The following is a 19498-nucleotide window of genomic DNA, read 5'->3' as shown; positions in this document are numbered from 1 at the left end:
GGCTCCAGAGAGCCAGCTGTAAAAGAAACAAGGGTGCAGGGAGAGACACAGAGGAGGAGGAGAAAGTGAATATATACACTTGAACCGAAGTCATTAACACCAAGGATCCATTCAAGAGTGCCAGACACTGGATCCAAGTTCTTGTTTCTTCCAAGAAAAGAGTCAAAAAAACTGGCTCTGATTAACCACACACCTTATCTAAGTACATTGACATTTTTATACACAGAATTACGGGGCACTTATTTTCCACTGAGAGTGAGAACATAAACATAAGCTATCAACTCAGCAATGAAAATGTTGCTTATCTCCTACTTTCTGTCTCTGGTTTCCAGCAAACTGGAAAGAGTAAGAAGAAAATGATCCAATATATGGCTAAATAGCCTCACACTGGAGACATTTTTATTCTGCCAAAAGGAAAGGATGGCTATAGGAGGAATACTTTCTGCCCTCACAAAAATACTTTGGATAATCAGGAGGTCTGGTGTGGAGGGAAAAGAACCACAGTGCTTTAAAAAATCTACACAGATACACATGCACACAGACACATACCATTCTGGGAAAAAAAGGAGCTTTATTCAAGTTTTTTATCAGTCAGGGCACATCTGCTTCCTGTGAGTCATTAGCATGTAATGGCTGTGTTCCAGGCATTTTAAAAGGGAAAAGAGGGGAGAAAGTAGGGGACAGAAGTTCTACAACCTATTGCTTCTCACAAATAAGTCATAACTTGATTTCTATCACAATTAAAACAAACTTAGCAAATCCTGGTGATCAAAGAGAAGGATCAGGATAGTGATGTTTTTCTGCCTAAAACAATATCCGTAAAATTGACTGGCAATTGGTTAAAACAGAAGAAAGCGGAAAAAACACAACAGAGGGTGTCCTGGCATCATCTGGCATCATTTTTTTCCCATGTCACTTACCATATGTTCAGAGAGGTAGGAAAGCAAATTGCCGAGCACAGCAAGAACATGACAAGCCCCCTCCTGCTCTGTGCACATGAGTCGCTTCTTCAGCCTGTTCCACTCAGTTCTATCTGTGGCTGCCCCAGGGACATTACAAGCACTTGACTCACTTACATAAGTGTGACACTGTCAGGGGTTTTTCCCCCAAGTAGATAAAATATGACACAAATCCTGCAATAAAACATGTCATAATTTGTTACATATAAAACCTCTCTTGCAACATTTTTCAAATCTCAGTATCATCTGCCTGGAAAATAAGAAAAGGAAGTAGTTTTTTAAAATCTTGGGAGGAGAAAAAAGTTGGTTGCATTCTCTGTATTCAGAGGTGGCTCTGTGTCAGGGTCTTTTCCTGACATGACTTATGGTACTGTTTGGAGAGTGCTTTCCCCAGAGCATAAAAGGAGGAAGAGAAAAACCTCAGGAAGATTTGCTGTGGGCATTTAGGATGTCCACTGAATAAATGTGAATTATGATAGCCTAAAACTTAATTCTATAGAGTTAGGTTGCACATGGCCAAAAAAAAAATGAAAAGGGAAGTCAACCATGGTGACAGGTGATGCAGGGATGAATGGACCGAAAAAAACAACCAAGCATAAACCGAGCCTTCAAGAATGCACCTCCACGTGCTGCCTTGAAAAATGAAATTGGTGTCATTTATGCGTGTATCCAACCATTAGGCTAAATGTCTGTCCAATTACCAGCAAAAATGCAGAAATGAGCATTATACATCATGATTAGACATATGCCAGATGTCTACACAACNTTTGTAAAAAAAAAAAAAAAAAAAACTTCTCTGGAGAGAGCCTTTATCACACAATATAGGCAGGCAGACATATTTTGGGAGGGACAGTGCCGCATGATGGGAAGAGCATTGGATATGGAGCCAGTAGACCTATTCTCTGCCTCAGCTCTTCCCCTTTCCAGCTAAGGGAGAAGCCACCTTACCCCTGTGTCCCGATTTTGTCCCTTACAAGGTGGTGGTGAAAATCATCTTCCCTCTCTCTCAGATGGTTATTATGAAGAGCAAGTGAGATCATGTGCACAGCCTTTTTTTCCCCTTTTCCCAAGGAACTCTATTCATGCCTAGCACATTAAGATCTTCAAGTATCAACTGATATTCCAAAATTTGTATGTCTAGTTATGGGCTTTTTCTGAAATCTCAGAACTATCTTTATCCACTTCTGGGCATCTCCACCTGGGTAGCCTCCAGCCACCTGCAACTCAATACATCTGGTTGAAATGGTCTCCCTTTCTAATCCATACAAACACACATACTCACACATGCCTCACTGTCCACACATGCCCGCAACCAGACTTGTCACCAAGTTCCATTGACCTTATGCTCAAAGCACCTGTCAGGTCAGCTCCTTTTCTCTCCACACTGTCACCTTGCTGGTAACTACAGCTCCAAGCCTGTCTTCTCTCCAGCCTCTCCACTGCCTCTCACTCCAATTCATTCTTTCCACCAAAAGGAACTTCTGCAAAGGCTAGCACACCCTGAAGAGAACTGTGTAATGACTTCCTGTTGCCCTTGTAATAGAACTCAAATGCCTTCAACTGACTGTGAATTCACCCCAGGCTACATTTCCAGCTTCATCTCCCTACAACCACATCTTAGCCCCCTTGACATTCTGCTCTAGCCATACTGAACCATTTCTTCAAACCCACCAGACTTTTTCAAGTCTCTGTGTCTTTACCCCTGCTCTCTGCCCAAGCTGCCTCTTTTTGTTAGTGGCAAAACTGGTAAGAGCATGGACTCAGGCTTTAAGTGCCTGGGTTCAAATCCTGTCTCTACCCTGGGCATGATACTTGTCATGGTTCAGGTTCACCCAGAAGAAGACCCTGAGACAAGGATCCAAGTGCCAGCAGTTTACTTGGAGGTGCAGAAAATACCAATAGGGGAGTAAATAAAGTGAAAAAGGGAAGAGAGATCTCCTGAACAGAGAAAATGCTATCAAAGCCAGCTACCTCTGTGGGTAGCTGAAATGTCATCCCACAGGGAAACTCTGAAAAATAGTGAAGACCTGTTGCTTGAGAGTCATCCTACCTAAGAGATACCCACCCGAGAGGCTAGGTTCCTGGGTTATTTACACACAGTTCTTTTTCTCCAGCTCTACTGAAATATAAGTGACATATAATGTTGTGTAAATTTAAGGTGTTCAACATGTATACACCTTAGTGATTACCACAATAGGGTTAGTTAATGCCTTCATCACCTCACATAAGTACCATTTGTTGTGTATGTTGTGAGAATATTTAAAATCTACTCTCATCACAACTGTCAACGATATAATACAATATTGTTAACTCTAGTCAACATGCTGTACATTATATCCCCAGAACTTATTTATCTTATAACTGGAAGTTTGTACCCTTTGACAAATCTCTCTCTATTGCCCCCACCCCAAGCCTCTGGAAACCACCATTCTCCTCCCTGTTTCTATAAGTTTGGCTTTTTTAGAATCCACATATAAGTGACATCATACAGTATTTGTCTTTCTCTGATTTATCCGATTTAGCATGATACCCTCAAGAGCCATCCATGTTGTCACAAATGACAGGATTTCTTCCTGTCTTGTGGTTAAATGAATATACTTAAATCTGTATACATACTTAAATCTATACACATGTATGTATATGTGTACACACACATACATATATCTTTATTCATTCATCAATAGACAGATACCTAGGTTGTATCGATATCTTGGCCATTGTAAATAATGCTGCAATGGACATGGGAGTGCAGATCTCTCTTGGAGATCCTCATTTCACTTTCTTTGCATATATCCCAGAAGTGAGATTGCTAGATTATATAGTAGTTCTATTTTCTAAATTTTTGAGGAACCTCCATACTGCTTTCCATAGTGGCTGTAAGATACTCTCCTACCTCCAAAGGGTATATTTCAATCATTGCATTTGCCATATTACTTTTGATTATATTTAATTATATTCATTATATATTGTTGTATTTTTTTTTTACTAAGCAGTAAAGTAAATGTGTGCGCATCACAAAGTAAACACTCAATAAATGTCTGTAGGATTGAATCAAACTAAGTTATCTTCACTAAGACTTGCTTTCCTTTTATGCCAAGTAAGGAAAGAATATGGGGAAGAGTTATAGTTAGAACAAAGAAGGAAAAGAGGAAGGGGCTGTCCATTCAAGATGCATTAATAATAGGGGCTCAGTTAATATTTGCTGAATAAAGTAATAAGTGACTAAGAGATGAATACCTACTATGCATCAGGCATTATGCAAAGCACTTGAAATACAGTGATGATTAAGACAAGGTCCCTGCCCACAAGATGATTACAGAGGGTATATACAAATTAATGAATAAAAGAAATAGGCATTAATGAGTTAAAGAATCTTGGGAAGAGACACAGATAGCCAAAAATAGTCATTGGCTTAGTTTAATGCTCTTTAGCCACTACACAAAAGCTAAACAGTCATGACTAAAACCGGTCTAAATACTGGTGCTCTGAGAACTTCCCTGCCATTTATCTGGCTTCTTGCTTAGGCACCAAGTATTTCTAGTTCTATAAGGTCAATTCAACATATCAGGTATACTGCGCAACTTGGGCCTAGGAAGGAGCTTGCCCCTCATTGTTCACTTCCAGTAAATCACATTGCTATAAATCCAGTCTGGCCACATAAAACAAAAGAATAAAGCAATCTCTTAGAAGGATGCATAAAACTGCATGCACAGATATGGAATATTTGTTAAGGATTTATTTAGTGAAAAGAAGTAAGGGAGAAGCCAGTGTGTAGGACATGCTTCAAGCAGACAAGATGACCTGTGCTATGACACCAGCCAGCATGTTTCCCAGTCACCCCTGTCATCATCCAATTGGCTCATGAACAAAGTGTCCATGGTGGAAAAGATGGCAGCTCAGCAACATGGACTCCCATTCACTAAGGCTGATCTGGCTATGGCCACTGCTTGAATACCCAATCTGCCAGCAGCAGAGACCAACACTAAATACTTGAAAAGGCATCATTCCCCACCTAATGGCAAGCTGATTACACTTATTCTAAATAGACACTTATTCTAGATGTGGATTTGCCATCCCTGTGTGCAATGCTTCTGCCGGAACTGCCATCCGTGGACTTATAGAATGCCTTATCCACTGTCATGGTATTCCATAGAGTATTGTTTCTCATGAAGGAACTCACTTCACAGCAAAAGCAGCTCAGCAATGCACCCATGATCATGGTTCGCTGGTCTTACCATGTTGCCACCATCCTAAAGCATCTGGCTTAATAGAGGAGTGGAATTGCTTTTGAAAACTCAGTTACAATGATGCAATATCTTGCAGGACTGGGGCAAGGTTCACCAGGACACTATATATGCCCTAATTTAGCATCCAGTATGTGGTTCCATTTCTCCCAGAATCAGGATTCATGGGTCCCGGAACCAAGGAGTAGAAATGTGAGTGGCATCACTTACTATTAGCCCTAGTCATCCACTAACAAAATTTTTGTGTCTTATTCCCATTACCTCCCATCCCCAGAAGACCTCTGCTCTGCTAGCCTAAAGGTCTAAGTTTCACAGGGAGCAGGGCTGCTACCAGAAGACACACAATGATTTCTCTGAACTGGAAGCTAAGACTGACACTCAGTCACTTCCTCCTCATGGCTCTGAATCAACCGGCAGAGAGAGAGAGAGTTACTATACTGGCTAGGGAGATTGATCCTAGAGTTGCTACTACACAATGAGGGTAAGGAATAGTATGTCTGGAATATAGGAGATCTCTTAGGGTATCCCTTAATTCTACCATGCCCTCTGAGTAAAGTCAATGGAAAGATACAATAACCCAAATCAGGCAGGAATGCTAATGGCCCAGACCCTTCAGCAATGAAAATTTGGGTCACCACACCAGGCATAAATAAAATAAGCTGAAGTCCTTGCTGAGGGCAAAGAGAATATTAAATTGGTAGTGAAAGAGGGGCACCTGGGTAGCTCAGTTGGTTAAGCATCTGACTCTTGGTTTCAGCTCAGGTCATGCATGATCTCATGGTTCATGGGTTCAAGCCCAGCATCAAGCTCTGCGGGACAGCACGGAGGCTGCTTGGGATTCTCTCTCCCCATCCGTGCTTGTGCTATCTCCCTCTCTCAAAATAAATAAACATTTTTTAAAACTATTTTTAAAAATGTGGAGGGGGGAGCGCCTAGGTGGCTCAGTCAGTTAAACAGCTGACTTTGGCTTAGGCCATTACCTCATGGTTCATGAGTTCAAGCAATACATCGGACTCTGTGCTGACACCTCAGATCCTGGAGCCTGCTTCAGATTCTGTGTTTCCATCTCTCTCTCACTGTGTCCCTCTCCTGCTCATGCGCTGTCACTCTCTCTCAAAAATAAATTTAAAAAAACATTAAAACATATTTTTTAAATGGGAAATGAGTAGTGAAAGAAGGTGAGCTATACATACCAGATACAACCACTTGACCAAGTGCAAAAATGAGGACTATGATAATTACAGAAATGTCTTCCTTATTTTGTTATAAATGTTTGTATATATTTTAAACAAATGTATTTGTTTTCTCCCCTTTCTTACCCCCTGATCATCTAACATAAGATATATTAACTTTATATCACAAGAGTTAAATCACAGAATATCAAGGATAAGAGTGAAGAATGCACCCAAGTGTATTCTCTTCTGGGAAAGGGTTAGTGTATTTTCACTGGATAGTTGTATCATGGTAGGTGGAAGTATGACTTGGCTATCACCTTAATTTGGAGATTAAGTATGGTTTAAGGTGGGGTGCCTAGGTGGCTCAGCTGGTTAAGCATCCAACTCTTAGTCTCAGCTCAGATTGTGATCTCACGCTTTCATGAGTTAGAGCCCTGCATTGGGCTCCACACTGTCAGCATGGAGTCTGCTTTGGATTCTCTCTCTCTCCCCCTCTCTGTCTGTCCCTCCCCTACTTTCTCTGTCTCTATCTCAAAAAATAAATAAATAAATAAACTTTTTTTTTAAAGTATGGTTTAGGGAGATGTGTATAAGTGCCTCGATGACAAGACATAGATGATCAGTTTTATGTGTAGACTCGGCTAGGACATAGTCCCAGTTATCCAATCAAACACTGATCTAGGTGTTATAATTAGAGTCTTTTGTAGGTATGATTAGGGTCTACAATCAACTGACTCTAAGTAAGGGAGTTTATCTGATATCATCTGAGGGGGCTTGATTTTATCAGTTGAGTGGCCTTAGGAGCAGAACCAAGGTTTCCTTGAAAAATAAATTCTTCCCTGACCTACACCTTCACTTCATGCCTGAAAGTTCTAGCGGGACTCTCCTGACTGCCTGCCCTATATATATGTATCTTGTTTGCACATGACCATCTTTGCAAAATGCATAAGAAATGGTGTTATATGCCTTCTGGGAAGAAACTTGGTGGCTAGAAGATAGGGAAGGGAAAGGCATTTTGAGAAAGAAAGAAGAGGAAGGGCAGAGAGAGAGAGGGAAAGAGAGAATCCCAAGCAGACTCCATGTTGTCACCACAGAGCCTAACACAGGGCTAGATCTAATCAATCATGATATCATGACCTGAGTCAAAATCAAGAGTTGGTAACCTAACTGACTGAGCCACCTTGGAGCCTCAAGGCATTTTTAACCATATACCATTTAGTAACTTTGAATTTTGAACCTACTTGAATTTATTACCTATTCAAAAACATTTTATTTTAAAGAAATGTAATTCCTCAAAAGAGCATAATTCTAACTCTCACTGACTTTCTCTCCCCTTTTTCATACATTCAGGTCTTATCTATAACCACCACAGTAGATTGACCTAAAACAGTCACTTCTTAACACAAAACTTTCAAAATGTGACTCAAAACCTATCTATGCCTGGAAAGGTTCAACGGACAGCATAGGTTTTAAAAACTTTGAAATTGTTCAAGAGTCTATATATTTGCCCAACTTTGGGGCTAAAGGCAGGATGATGGAATTCATGAAAATAAGCATCTATAGAGAGAATGTTTAGTTAGTTCAGTGATTTATATAAAAATATTGTTGAGATTCACTTTGAAATGGGAAAAACATCAAAGAAACAAGTGAGCACTCAATGGTAGCCCAACAGGGAGTCCCATTACACTATGATACAGCATCATCATTCACATTTAGTGTTTCCTGGGATTTTGGAGTGTCATTTGAAGCCATGTAATTTGGTGTGAGGCTGGACCAGGACTAATTACTGCATTGTGAAATGGCAGATGCCGCTAAATATATATATATATGTATATATATATGTGTGTGTGTATATATATATATACACACACACAATATTCATATCAGACACCATTTCCAATTCAGATCCCTACTATGATAGATGAAACTATAGGGAACTGACTCTCCATCAATAAAATGGCAGGAAATAAAAAGCCAACATACAAATGATGCAGAGGGAAACTACGAAACAGCCCCATCACTAGCATGACATGGGAGTATCAGACTGTGAGCTTATCCATGAACTTCTTGCTTTCTTTGTCATCAATTTATTGTAAAATTTTAAAATGCTATACCTGTGAATTACAGGATGTGAAATAAGGAACTGAATAAACTAGCCTCTGGCGGTTTCAGGAAAAAATTAAAATAAGAGCTGAGTTAATAAAATTGAAACCGTTATTTACAAAAAAAAAAAATATCTAGCGTGCTCAGGTGTGTCAAAGATCTTGAAGAATACACAACCCATTGAAAATCATGACAACTATAGTCAACTATGAAGCCACTGTACAGTTGTCTGGGTTTGCTTTCATTTGGCAATCAAATATAAACCCTGCAAAAAATATAAAATCAGTACGTTTTCTACTCATAGCATAATAGAAAGTTGATAAGAGCTTCCTAAGCAACACACAAAATGTAGGAGCCATCAAGGAAAATACTGACAGATTCAACTATAATACAAATATGCACAGATTCAAAAACATCCATAAAACAAAACAAAAATGAAAATGTGAGTAAAATATTTATAATTCATAAAATAGACAAATTAACTTTAAGTTTAATAAATAAAAGCCTTTAAAAATCAATAAGAAAAGGACATGGCAACAGATAATGAGCAAGGGACAGGCATAGGCAATTCATAGAAAAGCAGCAACGAATCTGCCTGAGCCTGCCCCCCTGGCCTGCGGATTTCAGACTAGCCAGCTCTCCCTGGAGCCAGTTTCTTAAAAGAAGAAGAGAGATGCCCTATTGGTTCTGTTTCTCTGGAGAACCCTCACTGATGTGTATCCGAATGTCTGGAACGTATAAATATTACCTTATTGGGAAAGGGGGTTTTCTGCAGATGCGATTAAGTTAAGGATCTTGAGATGAGACAGTCATCCTGAATTATCCAGGTGGGCCCTAAATGCCATCATAAGTGTCGTTATAACAAGAGAGAGGCTGAGGAAATCTTGCTACTCTACACAGAGAAGAAGGCCACGTGAGACAGGTAGAGATTGGAGTGGTATGGCCGAAAGTCAAAAACTTTCAGCAGCCACCAGAAGCGGGAAGAGGCAAGAAATAGATAATCTCCTGGAATCTCCAGCAGGAGTATGGCCCTGCTGATTCTTTTATTTGTCCCAGTGACACTGATTTTGAACTTCTGGCCTCCAGAACTGTAAGAGAATGCATTCTGTCGTTTTAAGCCATCAAGTTTTGGGTCATTTGTTACAGTGGTCATGGAAAACTAATGAGCATGCCTATATTCATGTGGCACTTGCATAAAAAATATATAAAAATTGGGGCACCTGGGTGGCTCAGTCAGTGTCTGACTCTTGAGCTCAGCTCAGGTCTTGATCTCAGGGTTATGAGTTTGAGCCCCACGTTGAGCTCCATGCTGGGTGTGAAGCCTGCTTATGTATATAAATATATATAAATTTTAAATGTTGAGCCTGTTTCCTCTTTCATGAAACCACTTAACCATACCTACTGTGGAAGACAAAGACCCCAAAGACTTCCATGTCCTAATCCCTGGAACCTGTGCAACTTATCATACATGGCAAAGGGGACTTTGCAGGTGTGAATAAGTTAAGGGTCTTGAAATGAGAAGATTATTCTAGACTTTTCTGGTTGGCCCAGTATAATCACAAGTTTCGTTAGAGGAGAAAAGCAGAAGAGTTAGAGTCTTTCCATTGTCCAAATATTTGGCAACGGAAACAGAGGTCAGAGAGAGAGAGAAATATTAAAATTTGAAGATGCTGTGTTACTGGCTTTAAAAATGGAAGAATAGGTGCCCAGCCAAGGAGGGCGGGCGGCCTCTATCTAGGAGCTAGAAAAGCCAAGGATGTGGATTCTCCCCTGGAGTGTCCAGATGGAGTGTAGCCCCTGCCAAAACCTTGGCTTTATTCCAGTGAAACCCATTTCAAACATCTGACCTCCAAAGTTGTAAGATATTCGTGTTGTTTTGGGCCACTAAATGCAGTAATTTGTTACAGCAACAATAAGAAGCTAATATGCTAACCTATCAAAGCTGTTGTAACAGTTAAAAGTAGTCTTTTAATTATGGTAATATTTATTATTAGAAGAGGCTATTTTTTAAAGTGTTCTGAGAAGTGACTTGTTGATACATAAACTGTCTCTGTAAGCCAAAAATACTTCTAGGCGACTGTTCAGATTTTCAAAGTCTTAAGTATAGAGTTCACTTTTGTGTATTCAGTTCTCCACATGTGGAGTAGAATGCTTCCCATATGTCCCCATAGGATTAGATATTTTTAAGAGAAATCTTTAATTTCCTAGCTTCCTGACCTTGAATTCATTATTCAAAGAAGGTATTTGGCCAAGAAAACTGAATGACCTCTATGCATTTTTTAGTTTTTATCAAAAGGATACAGACCCAAAGCTTATTTCTTTTTTCTAGTGAAGGTTTGCCAAGTTTTCTTTGTAAAAATTACCTTAGTTTTATTCAAGAAGTCAATGCCTCTGAGACTCCATGTGAGTTAATCTGAACTCTAGAAAGATACAGTAAAATATCCATCTGACCTCTGCCTACACCTATCCTTCCATTTTCCAGGCTCTTTGATCATCAGCTCATTTCAAGCATCACTTGGCTTATTTTTCTACCTGGACCTCACAGTCTCTCATCAACTATGTTCTCACCTATGCTCCAGAACCTCTCTTCTCTAGAGCCTCTTCTGTACCTTGTTGCCAGTCCCAATTCGGTAAACTCTCCCACTTTCCCTCTCTCTTCACCCAGGGAGGTTTGTCAATGTTAGTCTCCTAATTGGCCATTTGGATGCATAGTCCACCATGAAATCATCCTGTCATCAGCCAGGCCAGAAGGGCTTTGCTGTTTATCCTGCGCTCATTTTTCATGAGCTTGCCATAGCATACACTACATCTCTGTTCCAACTCTTTTCCTCTACTAAGGCATTAAACATTCACTACATCTCCATTCCCTCAGCCAATAAGTGGACATGAGAGCTTCACTCCAGGGGAATCTAGCAAGCTCATTAACATCCTTTTACTCTACCTGAAAAGGCCTGCTTGGCCAAGGCCCTCTACCTTCACCATGTTGTCTTCACATGCCCTCATGCCTGAATTAACCATCCTTTATTCTAGCACCAATATTTTCCCTTATACCTACTATTTTACTTGGCCAATAAATATTCTCAAGTTTCTCCTATTCTTCAATCACCTTTCCCTCCAACTTTCTCAAAAATATTGAAATGCACTGCCTCTGTTTCTTTTTAACAACTAATATTTATTGAATGCTTCTTGTGGGTACAGCATCATGCTGTTTATATGCATTATCCCATTTATTCGTCCTGAGGTAGGTACTGCCATTAGTTCATCCATACCAACAAGGGAACTGTCTTGGAAAGCTGAAGTAACTCATCAGAAGCACTGAGCTAGGAAGAACGCAGCTTTGGACCTGAACTAGCTAACTGCAAATGTCTGTGTTTAACCATCTAACTGTATTGCCACCTCCCGTGATCACCCTTTCCCTTCTCAAACTCTTGTGGACCTACTCTGATCTGCTAAAACTACTCCCTGAGGGCCATCAATTCTTGATTCCAAAATCCATGGCTTTTTCCTGGTTCTCCTCAAAATGGCCATTTTACTCTCTCCTGGCTTTAGGGATGCCACCCTCCATGTCCTTCTTCTTGGGCTTCTCTTACTCTGCCTCTACTGGATTCCTTTCCTGCTCAGGTCTGCTCTTGATTCTTTGTATTCTTACCTTTCTCTGGCAGCCAGTCTCAAAGATTAACAAATCAGCTCTATTTATATGACTCCTTTTAGTAATTCAACAATTTTTTAGGCTTTCCCCTTAGAGTTCTGAAATTTTTATTCTAAGAAATGTTGAAGCTATTCCAGGACATGGCTACAGTGTACCAACCACCACCTAGTAAAGGTCCACTAACTAAATGTGCTGTGACTGCCTTGATGGGTCCTGAAGAGAAGATGCATGAAATACAGGCTCTGGGAAGGCTACTGACTTTTACACTTTGAATTGAAGAAGACATGTTCTAAAATCTCTTTATTTGTAAAGTGGAAGTTAAGATCCTCTACCTGCTTCAGCAGCATGTGGGAAGACCAGAGCATGATTTATAAACAACAAATATGCAAATCATAAAGCAAACAAATAAAGGACCAATAGTGTTCAAACATCAAGTAAAATGCACCTGTTCAAGCTAATTAGCCTTTGTTACTTATAAGGTTACTGATACAGTATGTTATTTTCTATCTGACTCCTCTTTCAGTTTGCATTTCTGATGAATGTGGTTGATGTTCTGTGTGATTTCTCAGCTTAAGCGGACCTCCTTGAAACTTTTCCTAGCAAATTTTTCAGATAACACCCAAAGGATTGACTCCAATAAATTGTATTAAGCCAAACTATACTGAGGTGATGTTTGCTTATTAAATTGGTGAGCAGTTTTATCTGTTCATTTTTTACTAAGGGGTTTAATTCTCTCCTGGTTCAGGAGAATACAAAAATACCCTTCTAAGGCAAAGACAACAAGAGAACCCTCTGCTCATTATCTAACAATGTTCTCAAAAGTATCCAGACTTTCTTCCCCCAGAGCATACCTCAATTGTCATTGGGATTCCCACAGCTGTGGTGCTGGAGTTGGCCATGGAAAGGGAACTGAGATGGAGAAGGTTACAGGTATGCATATTCAAACTTTATCCATCTCATCATTCTCTATCTTTGGCTATGTTACCTTTGTCATCAAAATTTATCTTTTAATTTTATCTTTATGTATTTAGTAACCTTAATTTGCACACAGAAAAAATTACGGAAACCAAAATGACCACCAAACTTTCTGCTTTTGCACTGTGGCTATGTGAACCATGGTGTGGAGGGATTCATAATTAGGTAATTTTCCCACACACTCTCTACATTGAAAATCAGAAAATTAAGGCCACCTTTGGAAACTTAATCTAATTAAATTGACACATCATGGTAAAAGACAGTTTCTTTGATCCCATAGAAAGATTGCTCTTTTTTAAAAATTTTTAATGTTTATTTATTTTTGAGAGAGAGAGATAGACAAAGAGACAGCAGGACAGAGTATGAGCAGGGAAGCACAGAGAGGGACAGAGACACAGAATCCGAAGCAGGCTCTAGACTCTGAGCTGTCAGCACAGAGCCCAACGACGTGGGGCTTGAAGCTATGAGATATGAGATCATAACCTGAGCCAAAGTCGGAGGCTTAACTGACTGAGCCATTGAGGCGCTGCTTGCTCTTTTTTTTTTTTTAAGCAGTTGACAAACACTCATGATTCCCTGGGTTGTTTTTTTTTTTAAATGCTTATTTATTTATTTTGAGAGATAGAGCTAGTGAGAGTGGGGAAGGGGCAAAGAGAAAGGAAAAGAGAATTCCAAGCAGGCTCCACACTGTCAGTGCAGAGTCTAATGATCCCATGAACTGCAAGATCATGACCTGAGGCAAAATCAAGAGTTGAATGCTTAACCCACTGAGCCACACCTAGGTGCCCCAAGACTTACTCTTCTAAAAACAGCAACTTTGTCGGTAGTAAAACTGCACCTGAACAAAGAATGTACTAGCAGAAGTTAGTGGACAATAGAAAAATGCTGGGTCCAGAAAGCAAACCTAGGTGCACATGCGCAGGACTAGCCAGGAGAATGAAAATGGCTCAGGCAGAATTCTAATATTCTAGACCTTGAAGAAATATTCACTATATGCTTAGGATTTGAGGAAATTCAATTCCAGTAAGACCCCACTGAAATGAACTTCAAGATCATTGATCTGCCTGCTCCCCAAGCAAACTTTTCATTGTTATTTCCCAGCTACCTCATAATAGAGAATGAAAATGCTGGGGCACCTGGGTGGCTTGGTCAGTTAAACATCTGACCTCATCTCAGGTCATGATCTCGTGGGTACACGAGCCCACATAGGGCTCTCTGCTATCAGTGCAGAGCCCACTTTGGATCCTCTGTCCCCCTCTCTCTCTCTGCCCTTCCCCCACTTGCATGTTCTTTCTCTCTCAAAAATAAACATTTTTTTAAGTGCCTTGGATTGAAACATAAGATCATTCCCATTCCCACAAAGTATACCTTTTCATGGTATACAAATAAGTTACCATTCTGGTTTATCCATTTAGTCCCCTACTAATGTGGTTTTTAACCATCTGTAGAGGGTGTTGGTGATAGTAACTGTAACTTCAAGACTAAGGTTCATAGGGTGCCTGGATGGCTCAGTCGGTGAAGCATCCGGCTTCAGCTCAGGTCATGATCTCACCATTCGTGAGTTCGAGCCCCGCATCAGGCTCTGTGCTGACAGCTCAGAGCTGGGAGCCTGCTTCAGATTCTCTGTTTCTTTCTCTCTCTGCCCCTCCCATGCTCACACTCTGTCTCTCCGTCTCTCACATTAAAACAAAATTTTTTTAAAAAAGACTAAGATTCACAACCTGTGAGACCTCTAAAGTGGCCGGTTAGCTGCCCCTCCCTGGATCCCTGGTCACTTGCTTTTCTCTTAAAAACACCAGCAATGGTCTCACCTATAAGAAACAATAAGCAAGTTTAGTAGGTGGCCATTACCTAATAAATGTAACAAAAAACTATGCTTTTTTATATACGAGCAGTATCTAGTTACAAAATATAGTGAGAAAAAAATAACATTCTGAATGGCAAAAAAAGAAAAATATACCATTTCTATGAAGCAAATAACAAAATTGAACCAAAGTACATAAAAGATTTTATTAGAGAGAGACCACATTCTGGAATGAAGAGACTTAATATTATAAAGAAATCTCAGTAAATAATCTATATATTTAATATAATTCCCTTCCAACTTTTAAAAAAACTTTTGAAGAAACTGACAATAAAATTCTGAGCTTCTTCTGAAAGAATAAATTAAAAATCTATTCAGGAGAAATTTGGAAAGAAATAGAGAGGATGGCTAGCCCTACCAGATAATAAAAATAAAGCAATTAACCAGCATAGCACCAGTGCAGAAATAGAAAAAAAAATAACTAACATAATATAAAGTTCAGAAACACATCATCTCTTTGACAAAGATGGGATTTCAAATAAATAGAAAAATAATGACTATAATAGATAGCACTGGGATAACTAATATCAATTTTAGGAATGGTAATATAGTTAAATCACTATTTTAAAACTTAAATCTAAATAAATTTTAAATGAATCAATGATTTAAATGTAACATAAAAGTATCTGAAGAAAATCAGCATTCTTTTTTTATTTTATTGATGTAAAAACACTTCGCATGTTATACTTTTTAACTAAATTTTAAGAGTATAATTCGTTACTGTAAATAGGTATAATGTTGGACAGCAAATGTACAACGTTTATTCATTTTGCTTAACAGAAACTTCATGCCCGTTGATTAGTAACTCTCTATTTTCTTTACTCATAGCTCCTTGCAACTACCATTCTATGCCTCAATTCTATAAATTTGGCTATTTTTGATACCTCATATAAGTAGAATAATGCAGTGTTTGTCTTGCTGAGTGGCTCATTTCATTTAGCATAATGTCCTCAAGGTACATTCATGTTGTTGCATATTACAGAATGTCTTTAAGGTTGAATAGTATTCTCTTGTGTGTATATACCACTTTTTTTTAAATCCATTCATCTGTCAATGGACATTTAGGTCATTTTTACATCTTGACTATTGTAACACTATAATGAACACATAGTGCTATCTATTCAAGATCCTGATTGCAATTCTTTTGGATAAATACCCAGAAATGAGACTGCTGGATCATATGGCACTGGCATTTTTAAGTTCTTTATGAATATCCACACTGTTTTCCATAACACTGTACCATTTTGCATTTCCATCAAAAGTGTACAAGGTTTCTAATTTTTGCACATCAACTCCAACATTTGTTGTCTTTTTTTTTTATAATAGCCATCTTGACAGATGTGAAGTGATATCTCATTGTGGTTTTGATTTGCATTTCCCTGAAATGGTTAGTGACATTGAGCATGTTTTTTCATAGCTATTAGTGTGTCTTCTTTGGAGAAATGTCTATTCAAATTTTCATCTTATTTTTTAATTGGGCTTTTAGGCTTTTTGCTATTTATTTGTAGGAGTTCCTTACATATTTTGGATATTAACTCCTTATCAGATATATGGTTTGTAAATACAACATTCAGTGCTCATCACAAACGCTCTCCTTGGTACCCATCATCCATCTATCCCATCTCCCACCTACCTCCTTCTGTCAACCTATAGTTTGTTCTGTGTCATTAAGAGTCTCTTGTGGTTTGTTTCCCTCTCTTCTCTTTTCCTACCCACTTTCCATATGTTCATCTGTTTTATTTCTTAAATTCCACATGTAAATGACATCATATGGTATTTGTCTTTCTCTGATTGACTTATTTCACTTAGCATAATATATTCTGCTGTATATATAGCTCCATTCACATCATCATGCCAATATTGCAAATGGCAAGATTTGATTGTTTTTGATGGCTTGGGAATATTCCATTTTGTGTATATATGTGTGTATACACACACACGTAAATACATACAACATCTTCTTTATCCATTCATCAGTTGATGGACATTTGAGTTCTCTCTATAGTTTGGCTCTTGTTGACAATGCTGTTGTAAACACTGGCATGCATGTATCCCTTCAAATCTGTATTTTTGTATCCTTTGGGTAAATATCTAATAGTGCAGATGCTGAAACAAAGAGTAGTTCTATTTTTAGTTTTTTGAAGAACCTCCATACTTGTTCTCCAGAGTGGTTGCACCAGTTTGCATTCCCACCAACAGTGTAAGAGGGTTCCCCTTTCCCTGCATCCCTACCAACACTTGTGTTTCCTGTGTTGTTAATGTTAGCCATTCTGACAGGTGGAGGTGATATCTCAATGTGGTTTTGATTTGTATTTCCCTGATGATGAGTGATATGGAGCATTTTTTTTTTCATCTGTCTATTAGCCATCTGGATCTCCCTTCAGAAAAGTGTCTGTTCATGTCTTCTGCCCATTTCTTAACTGGGTTATTTGTTTTTTGGGTGTTAAGTTTGTTAGGTTCTTTATAGATTTTGGATACTAACCCCTTATCAGATATGTCATTTGAGAATATCTTCTCCCATTCCATGGGCTGCCTTTTAGTTTTGTTGATCATTTCCTTTGCTGTGCAGAAGTTTTAATTTTGATGAAGTCCCAACAGTTCATGTTTGCTTTTGATTCTCTTGCCTTTGGCAATGTGTCTAACAAGAATTTGCTATGGCTGAGGTCAAAGAGGTTCTTGCTTGTGTTCTCCTCTATAATTTTTATGGTTTCTAGTCTCACATTTAGGTCTTTCATCCATTTTGAATTTATTTTTCTGTAGTGTAAGAAAGTGGTCCAGGTTCATTCTTCTTCATGTTGCCAACCAGTTTTCCCAGCACCACTTGTTGAAGAGACTGGCTTTTTTCCACTGAATATCCTTTCCTGCTTTGTCAAAGATTAGTTGACCATATCATTGTGAGTCTCTCAGAGTTTTCTTCTCAGAGTTTTACAGTTTCAGGTCTCAAGTCTTTTGTCCATTTTGAGTTGATTCTGTGTATAGTTTAAGATAAGGGCCCCAGTTTTCCCAGTACTATTTGTTGAATAGACTATCCTTGCCCATTGTGTATTCTTGTCACTCTTGTCAAAATTAAATTGACCACATATGTGTAGATTTATTTCTGGGCTCTCTATTCTGTTCCACTGGTCTGTATGTCTCTTTATGCCAGCACCATACTGTTTTGGCTAGTGTACTATATTGTAATATATATTAGAAAATATATTGCAATATATTTTTATATCAGGAAGTATGATGCCTCCAGAATTATTATTCTTTCTCAGGATTTGTTGGGCTATCCATGATTTTTGGTGATTCCATTCGAATTGAAATTCTTCTTTGTATTTCTGTAAAGAATATCGTTGTGACTTTGATAGAGATTGCATTGAGCCTACAGATCACTTTAGGAGGTATGGACATTTTGACAACAGTAAGTCTTTCCAATCCCTAAATACAGGATGTATTTCCATTGGTTGTACCTTCTTTAATTTCTTTTATCAATGTTGTGTAGTTTACAAGTATATCATTTCCTTAGTTTATTCCTAAGGTTTTGGGTGTTCTTTTTGGTACTATTGTAAACAGGGTTGTTTTCTAATTCCTTTGTCAGATAGCTCATTGTTAGTATACAGAAATACAACTGTTGGTTTTGTATCCTGCAACTTTACTGACTTTGTTTATTAGTTCTAACAGTTTTTTGGTAGAATCTTTAGGGTTTTCTACATATAAAATAATGTTATCTGCAAGTGGATAATTTTACTTCTTCCTCTCTGATTTGGATATCTTTTTTTTTTTTCTTGTCTAATTGTACCAGCTAGGACTATGGACTGCTGGTATTAAGTTGAATAGAAGTTATGAGAATGGACAACTTTGCATAGTTCCTCATCCTAAAAGAAAAACTTTCAGGTTTTAACAATGGACTTTGATGTAGGTTTTTAATATATGGCCCTTATTTTGTTAAGGTACTTTCCTTCTATTCCTAGTTTGTTGAAAGTATATATCATGAAAAGTGTTGGATTTTGACAAATGTTTTTTCTATCTACTGAGATGGTCATGTGATTTTTATCCTTTATTCTGTTAATGTGGTATATCACAGTACCTGATTTTCATATGTTGAAACATCCTTATATCCCAGAGATAAAATCCCATTTGGCCATAGTGTATTATCTTTTAATGTGCTACTGGATTCAGTTTTCTAGCATTTTGTTGAGGCTTTTGCATCTATAGTCATCAAGGACATTGGCCCGTGTTATCTTATGGTGTCTTTGTCTGGTTTTGGTATCAAAGGAATGTTGGCCTTATAAATTAGTTTGGGAGTGTTCCCTCCTCTTTAATTTTTTGGAAAAGTTTAAGGATGATTGTTATTAGTTCTTCCTTAAGTCTTTGGGAGAAATCATCCGGTCTGGGTTTTTCCATGTTGAAAGGGTTTTGTTTACTGATTTAATCCCCATACTAGTTCTTGGGCTTCTCAGATTTTCTATTTTTTACCTGATTTAGTATTGATAGATTGTATTTCTAGGAATTTATCCATTTCTTCTAGGTTATACATTTTTTTGGCA

This window comes from Crocuta crocuta, unplaced genomic scaffold (assembly GCF_008692635.1).
Source record: "Crocuta crocuta isolate KB4526 unplaced genomic scaffold, BGI_CrCroc_1.0 scaffold256, whole genome shotgun sequence".
Classification (NCBI taxonomy): domain Eukaryota; kingdom Metazoa; phylum Chordata; class Mammalia; order Carnivora; family Hyaenidae; genus Crocuta; species Crocuta crocuta.
Note: the sequence above shows the minus strand (reverse complement) of the source record.